We start from the raw sequence: 8190 nt of genomic DNA, 5'->3' as shown, positions 1-8190 counted from the left end.
CTTGAAACAATAGTCTGAGGTGACATCTTCTAATATCTTGTTTTGTAACACCAACAGATATTCAATTTACAATGATAGACAATAGAGAAAAAATAATTTCTGACATTGGAGAATCTGGAACCAATGACTGGAGTTTTGTCTAAATGTTAGGTGTAAAATTTGACTCGTTTGACTGCTCTGATTTTTGCTGTAGATGTGACTTTTGTTCTACTCCATTTATGACAAGTCATTACAACAAACCATGAACAACAGCTTTGCTTTTTCAAATGCATTTATTCTCATTATCAACGAGCTCATGCTCAGTCTCCTTCATCTTCTCCTGCTGTTATCGGTATTTCTCAGACAGGGCCAGAGCCAAGCAGCCAGGAACTTGTCCAGAGCAACATGAGCCTCAGGGGTGAAGTCGTTGGGGAACTTGCTGGACAGGACCACAAGGAGGCAGTGAGAGAGAATCTGAAAAGACACACATCACACAGATGTTAGGTTACATGTAGGGTTTTTATCTACCCATCCACCCATCACTCGCTGAGTTTTGCTGTGACATGTTCTGCTCAGTATTCCAATGTTCAAGACATATTTTAACAACACCACAGTTTAATTAAATGGAACAGCATCATCTACACTGTAAATTGGGGCATCATGTGCATGGTAATAACAGATGGACCTGTACAGGTCTGGAAACCTCTCACTCCCTAAGTTGGGGAACATGTATGTAATAACTGCTATTATCTTGTGATGGTTTAACTCTGCACCTGAAGTTGGCAGGGTCCACACGCAGAGTGAAGGCATGCAGCTCACTGAGGGGCAGAAGACCTCCTTTCAGGTCGTCGATTTTGGACACAGCATCTGCACTCCTTTCATCACAGTCACTCCGTGCTTCCTCGCAGAGGGAGAGTGGGGCTCAGGTCCTTCCAGTGGGCGAAGTAAGTCTAGTCTGCGGTACACCGCCAGCATCCTGGGTAAACAGATGGGAGTGTATATAAATATTATAGCCTCAAGAATCATGAATGTTGGAGCAGGTTACATCAGTCAGCTTTGTTCATATTTACCTCGACAGCATCGGTGCCGATCTCCTCCTCCTTTCCAGACACTTTAGCCAGAAGTTCTGACTGCGCCTTGTCCTTAGCACTGAGCGTATGTCATCTTGTCGGTTGGTGAGTGCTGCTGAATGCCACGTGAGTCAAACCGAGAGGGTTTATGCTTGAAACAGAGCATGGACCACCCAGAACCTCCTCCAAGATAGATGGTGAACAAGGCGTGTTAGGTGCAGCCTCCCATGAAAAACTCTTCTCATATGACTCAAAGCGAGTCGGGACACATATTTTCAAATCAGCATGTCAATCTAGTGTGTTTTTGAAAACAATCCAAAAGTTCCACTAACCTTCATGAACAGCCACTCCAGGCGAGGTGACCTGAATGGCTGCACTCCTCTTCTGACATAAGGCACTTATATTAGAAGGGAGCTCCCAACAAAACGGGTTCCGTTTTTTAGAAAATACGTAACTTCGTTATTTTAACGATGTTCCAGTTCCTTCTATAGCCGTAATGTAAACTTCTTCAACCTATATACACAATGTATACACATATATACATAATATACGCATATGTAAATACATATATATATCTAATATATAATATACACACATATACATACATACATATACATATATTAAATGTATACATTAATTTTAATGCTTCACACTGAGGTACACAGCTTAAGTAAATAATCATGCCAAATTATTTGGCTTTCTTAATCTACGATCGATAATGCTTTAGATAAAGTGACCATTAATATTTATAAGGATGAGTTTAAGCTTTTATGAGAGCTGTGTAGTGTATAATGTTATTTCCCAAGGTCAGGCAGATTTGACTTTATTGAACTCAACTTCAACTAAGACAATAGTAGAGCTATCACTCAACGCCTTCTGTTTTGCACCGTCCCTGAGTTCCTGCTACTCAGTACTCAACATTCGCACTGAAATTTAGGATCGCTGTACAAGGTGCCGATGCTGGGACCCTCCAGATATGGGAGCTGTTCAATACACTCGCTGTGCTATTCGATTACGTAACAATTTCCTTGGTCAAAGATAATCAAGGCGGAGCAGATACGCCCTTCTCTTATCCATTGTTGCAAATCATCAACACACTACTTGGCCAGCCCCTCGCTTGCCTATGGGAGGGGGAAAGGATGCTTTAAAGTTCAGCTGGTGTCGTTGATCTGCAGACCTGCACAGGAAACTCTAGAGCCAGCAAATGGTTCAACTGGACAAACTTCGACGCGCCACCATCGCGGACTTCTCTCCAAGATTCAGTATGAGGTGGTGGGCCCTGCAGCTCTTGCCAGGTGATTCTTCCAGTCTTGCATTAACAATGGTGTGCTTGAGACATTTTTGCGGAACTTTTGGCGATAATTATGGATGACTACATGTAATCTTTTCTTTATTGTGCACATGCGTTTCAGACCATCACACATGTTCATTTTCTGGCACACCAGATTACATCCTCTCCTAATCCAACCCTGTAACATGTACGTGTTCCTTTAGGGCGTCTGATCGTCTATCCCTGGACTAGCAGAGGTATTTCGGCAACTTTGGAAACCTCTACAACGCTGCTGCGATCACGGAAAATCCGATGGTTACAAAACGGAACAACTATCCGCACGGTCTGGACCGGGCTGTGAAGAACTGACGACATCAAGGCAACCTATCGACTGAGTGCGGTGCTGCACTCCGAGAAACTGCACGTATCCGACAATTCAAGTAAAGTTCTGGAACTAATGCAACTTTGTTATTCACATCAACGATTATTCAAAACGCCCCACTTTTCATGTGCTGATGTTTCCTGAGTACTTGCTGTGTTGCAGCTCCTGTCCGACTGCCTGACCATGTGGTTGCAGCTCAGCTGGGTAGGATTTCACTGGTGAAGTTCAGGCAGCTTTCCAGAAGTTCCTGGCTTGGTGGTGTTCCGCCCTGGAAGGCAGTACCACTAGACACTGCACGAAAGCCACGCATGCTGATCATTTGTTTAAAAGTTTTTTGTTATGTCTCAAACAAATAAAATAGAGCAAATCCACCAAGTTGTTTGTCTGAACTATACCCAAAATAAATGTAAACATGAGAAATAATATAAAAAATATCGAGACTGACCTTTAGACACTTGGAACAGTATTTCGATAAAATGTGCTGAGAGTGGCTTTATTCAAAAGAGAGAGCCCAAATGAGAAATATGAAGTCCTGAAGATGACACCACCATTCCTAACCTAGTAATAAAACATGTTTTGATTATAACGCTGTTGCTGCTATATTTGTATAATTAGTCATAGTCTAGATGAAACGTAGTGCGAGTTGCCTATGTATAATCAATAGCTCCCATTTATGCTCATGACTTGGCTTTTGGTTTGTCACTTGACTGGATCCACAATAACAATAAAATGCAAGAAAAAGACGAGTGTCAGTTTTATCTAAAGTCACAGCTTTCTCTTGCGGTAGTTTATTTCTTGTGGTCTTCTCTGCAGTCAACACGCAGCAGAAGTGAATGGTATCACCCCGTCAGTGATATTACACCAACAACGTCAACAGTTCAATATTTCATTTTTTTAAATTTGACAACACTTAAAGTCCACGCACCTGCAACGAAGAATGTTTGCATGTGCAATTTTAATAACAATGCAAATAGGCTAATACTACAACTATATAATAATAATAATAATATAATTATACAATATATAATTATAACGCACTAACTCTTCTTGCTGACATTATACGCCTAATTATTAACTGGTCTATTATTTTTAAACAATTTAGTTAGTTTTTCTTCTCTCCCGTTTTATCTAAAAAACTGAAGAAAAAAATAAAAGAGTCCCTATAAGTTAACAGTACGAGTGCAAAGGCATTGTTTTCTTTATAATCCCTCTGCTGATTGTTTTTTAATTATCAATCTTTTGGACTATAAATGCCTGAAACAATGTCTGAGGTGACATCTTCAAATTTCTTGTTTTGTTACACCAACAGATATTCCAATTCATGAAAATATAAAACAGGAAAGGAAATAATTTCTGCATTGGGAATCTGGAACCAATGACTGGAGTTTTGTCTAATGGTAGGTGTAAAATTTGACTGTTTGACTGCTCTGATTTTGCTGTAGATGTGACTTTGTCTACCTCACTTTATGCCAAGTCATCACAAACAAACCAATAAACAACTGCTTGTCTTTTGCATGAATGCATTTATTAATCATTTTGCAACGTAAGCTCATGCTGCAGTCTCCTCACTTCTCCTCTGTTTATCGTATTTCTCAGACAGGGCCAGAGCCAAGCAGCCGGAACTTGTCCAAGCATCGTGTCCTCAGGGGTGAAGTCGTGGGAACTTGCTGGACAGGACCACAAGGGGCAGTGAGAGAGAATCTGAGAAAAGACCACAATCACACAGATGTTAGGTTACTATATGGAGTTTTAGCTCCCCTGTGCATGGTAATAACAGATGACCTGTAGCATGTCTGGAAACCTCTCACATCCTAAGTTGAGGAACACTTCTTATAATCTTCAGCTATTGTCTTGTGATCAGTTTACTCTGCACCTTGAAGTGGCAGGGTCCACACGCAGAGTGAAGGCATGCAGCTCACTGAGGGGCAGACCTCCTTTCAGGTCGTCGATTTTGACACCGCATCTGCAACTCCTTTCATCACGGTCACTCCGTGCTTCCTCGCAGAGGGAGAGTGGGGCTCGGTCCTTCCAGTGGGCGAAGTAGTCTTAGTCTGCGGGTACACCGGCCACATCCTGTAAACAGATGGGAGTGTATATAATATATATAAGCCTCAAAGGAATCATGAATGTTGGAGCGTTACATCATCAGCTTGTTTCATATTTACCTACGACCCGCATCGTGCCGATCCCTCCTCGTTTCCAGACACTTTAGCCCAGAAGGTTTGACTGCGTCCTTGCCTTAGACTCAGCGTAGTCCATCTTGTCTTTCCTTGACTATTTCTGACGTTCCGCTAACCGCGGGGGGTTTTATGCTTGAACAGGCATGGACACACCCAGAACCTCCTCCAAGATAGTGGTGAATAAGGCGTGATGATGTAGCCTCCATGAGATAAAAACAAACATCACATCTATGATGACCACAGCAAGTCGAACACGGTAGTTTTAAAATCTCAGCTGTCAATCTATGTGTGTTTTTGAAAAACAATCCAAAAGTCGCCTAACACGTCACAATAATAATATAATAATAATAATAATAATACGTTTTTATGTTAATGCACTTACATTAAGACAACCTCAAGTGCTACAGGTAGAATCATAGAAGTAAGTTAAAAACAACAGTTTAAAATACATATAGGTGCAACAATATTGTTGTGCACGTTCAAATTCATTTGTTCTGCTAAAAAGAAATTTTTTAGTAATTTTTTAAGTCTCAATAGTTTGTGGTGCCCTCAGAGGGTCAGGGAGGGCATTCCAAGTCCGAGGAGCGGTAGATGGAGCAGTGTGTCTCTGTATTGGCCGGAGTAGACTGAAATCCACTCCACGTTTTCCATCCCGGTCAGTGCGTGGTGCGGTCTGCAATGAACAAGCCACTCCAGGGGAGGTGACCTGAATGGCTGCACTCCATCTTCTGACATAAGGCACTTAAATTAGGAAGGAGAGCTCCACCAACAAAACGGGGTCCGTTTTTTAGAATACACACAACTTACGTTGCTATGTTAAACGATGGTCCAGTCCCTTCTATAGCCAGTAATATAAACCTATTCATTACTTGCTCTCGTGCATGAAATTGAAAAGTTGAAAATATAATTCAAAGTATTGAATAGTTGCAGTACTAAGTATAGAAGATAGTCAGCCTAAATATATAATATATATATATTACATATATCTCATTACATACATTTACTAGATACATGTATGTATGTATATATATATATGTAATATATATATATATAGTTTATATAGATATATGATATAATAAGATATATAGATAAATAGATATAGTATAGATATGTATACATGTATGTGGTGATATATTATATTTATATATATATATATATATATATATATATATTTACTGTATATATATACATAAGTAAATGTAAATGTATCATATTTTTAATGCTCACATGAGGTACACGCTTATGTAAATATGCTCCACACCTAAATTACTTTGGCTTTCTTAATCTATTGACCAGATAATGTTTTAAGATACAGGGACAAATTAATATTTTCTAAGAGGAGTTTAAGCTTTTATAGAGAGCTGTGTAGTGTAACTAATGTTATTTCCCAAGGATCAGGCAGATTTGACTTTATTTACTACAACTTCACTAAGACAATATTTAAAGACTATCACTCAAACCGCCGGTTGCACCGTCCTGAGTTCCTGCTCAGCTCAGTACTCAACATTCTGCACTGAAATTAAGATCGCTGTACAAGGTGCCGATGCTGGACCTCCAGGGATATGGAGCTGTTCAATACACCGCGCTGTTGCTATTCGATACTGTAACAATTTCCTTTGTCAATAAGATAATCGAGCGGAGCAATACGCCTTCTCTTATCATTGTTGCAAATCCACAACACACTACTGGCCACCCATCGCTTGCCTATGGGAGGGGAAAAGGATTCTTTAAAAGTTGCAGCTGGTGTCGTTGATCTGCAGACCTGCACAGGAAACTCTAGACCAGCAAATGTTCATGGACAGACTTCGAGCGCGCCACCATCGCGGACGTCTTCTCCAAGATGCAAGTGAGGTGGTGGGCCCTGCAGCTCTTGCCAGGTGAGTCTCGCAGTCTTGCATTACAATGTGTGCTTGAGACATTTTTGCGGAACTTTTGGTGATAATTATGGATGGACTACATGTAATCTTTTCTTTCATTGTGCACATGCGTTTCAGACCATCACCAGGTTCATTTCTTGGCACACAGATTACATCCTCTCCTAGTCCAACCCTGTAACATGTACGTGTTCCTTTAGGTGTCTGATCGTCTACCCCTGGACTCAGAGATATTTCGGCAACTTTGAGAAACCTCTACAACGCTGCTGCATCACGAAATCCGATGGTTACAAAACACGGAACAACTATCCTGCACGGTCTGGACCGGGCTGTTGAAGAACATGGACGACATCGGCAACCTATGCCGAGCTGAGCGTGCTGCCTCCGAGAAACTGCACTTGGATCCCGACAATTTCCAAAGTAAAGTTCTGGAACTAATGCAACTCTTGTTATTCACATTCAACGATTATTCAAAAACGCCCCACCTTCAGGTTGCTGATGTTCCGATACTTGCTGTGTTGCAGCTCCTGTCCGAACTGCTGACCATTGTGGTTGCAGCTCACTGGGTAAGGATTTCACTGGTGAAGTTCAGGCAGCTTTCCAGAAGTTCTGCCGTGTGTGGTGTCCGCCCTGGGAGGCGTGACCACTAGACAGCTGCAACAGAAGACACCACATCTGATCATTGTTTAAAAGTTGTTTTGTTATGTCTCAAAAGCAAATAAAATAATAGCAAATCCACCAAGTTGTTTGTCTGTAACTATACCCAAAATAATGTAACATGAGAAATTAATAAACAAATATCGAGACTGACCTCTAGACACTTGAGAACAGAGTTTCTGATAAATGTGCTGAGAGTGCTTTATCCAAAAGAGAGAGCCCAAATGAAAATATGAAGTCCGAAGATGAACCACCTTACCTAACCTATTAATAAACAATGTTTTTATTAACGCTGTTGCGGCTATTATTGTTATAATTAGTCAACATCTCTAGATGAAACTATGCGATTTGCCGATGTATAATCAATAGCTCCCATTTATGCTCATGACTTGGCTTTTGGTTCGTCACTGGACTGGATAAAAAACAAGTAAAATGTAAAAAAAAGACTAAGTGTCATTTTTATCTAAGTCACAGCTTTTCTCAGTTGCAGGTAGTTCATTTCTTGTGGTCTTCTGCTTCATCAACACTCAATTATTTATTGACAACAGTGCAATATTTCATTTTAAAAATTTAACAACACTAAAAGTCCAACGCACCTGCACTGAAAATTGTTTGGATGTGCAATTTTTAATAACGGCATAGGTTGCCTTGATGTGTCTAGATTGTTATTTTTTTAAGAGAGTCTGATTACTGCAGTTTTCAGGCCTGTGGAAAGATCCTGAAAGAAGAGACGTGTTTCAATAGAAGATCGGAACCAAACAATGCAAGCACATTTTAT

At 40.5% G+C, this 8190-nt stretch overlaps 3 pseudogenes; 2 read left to right on the top strand and 1 right to left on the bottom strand.

The window, feature by feature from the left end:
* Positions 1-325: 325 nt before the first annotated feature.
* On the bottom strand, positions 326-1136 carry LOC116703229 (hemoglobin embryonic subunit alpha-like; annotated as a pseudogene).
* Positions 1137-2253: 1117 nt separating this feature from the next.
* On the top strand, positions 2254-2989 carry LOC116703228 (hemoglobin subunit beta-like; annotated as a pseudogene).
* Positions 2990-6424: 3435 nt separating this feature from the next.
* Positions 6425-8190, top strand: part of LOC116703227 (hemoglobin subunit beta-2-like) — a 4604-nt pseudogene continuing 2838 nt past the window's right edge.

Source organism: Etheostoma spectabile, chromosome 15 (genome assembly GCF_008692095.1).
Source record: "Etheostoma spectabile isolate EspeVRDwgs_2016 chromosome 15, UIUC_Espe_1.0, whole genome shotgun sequence".
NCBI lineage: Eukaryota > Metazoa > Chordata > Actinopteri > Perciformes > Percidae > Etheostoma > Etheostoma spectabile.
The sequence above is the reverse complement of the archived record's forward strand: the minus strand, read 5'-3'. Positions and strand labels throughout refer to the sequence as shown.